Here is a 2,160-nt window from a genome sequence, read left to right as displayed (position 1 = left end):
AAGGGGGGGGGGGGGGGCAGATGGGAGGTTTGGACCATCGACCGAAAAGTTCTCAAGATTATATGGACTGTAATTGGTCTAAGATTCGCATGTTTTGAGGTCTGAAATGCATAAATTCGAATCTGTTATTCCCACAGCATTTAAAATAGCTGACCTTTTAAATTTAAAGAATGTACGAGAATTGTGTATCGAATTATGCATACTAGAGTTAATAACAAGGCTGTCGAGTACATATTCTTTACATAATTGCACTTTATAATTTTCAGAGAAGCAATGAAACGCTCACACGTCGCACATCGCACTTCGAAAAGCACAAATTGCGAATAAATAATCTTCTCGACATTAATGATCCGAAAAGAGAAAAGTTCATTATATCATAAGTTCATTACATCAGTATATTACAATGCAGGGAAAATGAAGTAATCGACTTTGAGGTCTCGGCCAAGTTCGCCCTTGATCTTCCTTCCGTTCGATATTTAGCCGCGCAGTTTTATAATTATTTGTGACAAAAAGTAAAACAATCGAGAAACGAGAAGTGTAGTAGCGTAGTAGCGAAGAAACTGTGAGAGAATCGAGGTTTATGTTGACTTACGTTAGAATAAATAATCCTAAAAGGACGACTTTCGATCAATACAATTAACAAACACGTAACGATCGATAATAACGTAACGGCAGTGGGCGTTTAAGCAAAACGTAGAATTAAATCTGAAATCGAGAACAAGTTGGAAAACGCGGAAATCTGGCGTAGCACGCGACGTGAACTTTTTCTCTCTAGATATAAACCGATTTACATGTACAAAGTGTGTTGCGTAAACGACGCATGCCATTAAGATAGAAAGAAATATCGAATAACGAGTCCCGAGTGGTGGAGAACGCATATACGAAGTGATCTCGACTCGAAACAATTCTTGGTCGCTGGTGAACAATTTAAATAATCCAAAGAATGTGAGATAAACGAGATTAAAGTTTCTTAGGCATCATTGGCATTTCAAAGAAAATATATAAATGCAGCAAATATAGCAACAAAAATTCTAAAATACATTTATTAAGATATTAAAAATTATATATATTTTTTCATATTTATTTTCGTTTATATATTTACTCCCCTTTCATATTTATACACATGTATATAAACCTTATATTGATTCCCTTACTATTCTCTCTTCCAGACTGTGAACAAGGAATTTATTTGCGAAATACAACAAAACAGTAATGCGAGACGGAAAGTTTTTCCACCTGGCCTCATATCGTCAATTACCATTGATTAGTAATATCGATCAGCCATGAAGTCGAGTACTTTCGCCGGCGGTGAGGTTTTTGTGGTTTCGCTCGACCAAGCTAAACTTAAGGTCTTAGAAAGGACTATTATGCGCAACAAAGAATGTGACCTTATGACATTAGTTTTTCCAAAATTTTCAGAACTTACCCACAAATTTAGAAGGTTTCGTTTCTCGTTTCGAAACAAAATGTATGCACAATATATGAAAAGATACGTAACATATGAAATAATCAAATTATAGGAAAGAGAAACAGAATTTGATACACTATATAAATATATAGTACACTACTAGATACCTATATAAATATATACACTATATAATAATATATTTTTTCTCTTTTAATATAATAAGTTTAGAATAAACTAACAAATCAATTAACAAATTAATAGTAAAACACAACATCCGAATCTATTTATTTTATGTTAAACGAAAATGAAGATGGTTATATCTGATATATTCTTCATGCACATCTTTTTATTATGTCTTTTCGTTATAATAAATGCATCCGTCATTCACAGACGCAGAAGTATTAGAATTCCAAAAAATACACTTACATCCCTAAATCAGGTTTAAATTTTAATTATAATAACCATTCTCTCTCTAAAAAATATAAAAAATAGTCATTTACGAAATGTTTTTTGACCGCACATTACCGATATAACAATTAACGCGCGTGGTACATCTTGAATAAATCTTCTAATAATTAATCACTTATACAACACAATATATAAGATACCTTAGGACATCAGTGATATTGGTAACTCTACATATAGTATGATATATTACAATATATTCCATAACTAATATTGTAACTATGTATGTATGTATGTATATATATATATATATATATATATATATATATATATATATATATATATAT

Source organism: Odontomachus brunneus, unplaced genomic scaffold (assembly GCF_010583005.1).
Source record: "Odontomachus brunneus isolate Ranch 3 - 2012 unplaced genomic scaffold, Obru_v1 Obru_scaffold_010, whole genome shotgun sequence".
Taxonomy (NCBI): domain Eukaryota; kingdom Metazoa; phylum Arthropoda; class Insecta; order Hymenoptera; family Formicidae; genus Odontomachus; species Odontomachus brunneus.
This window is presented reverse-complemented; position numbering follows the sequence as displayed.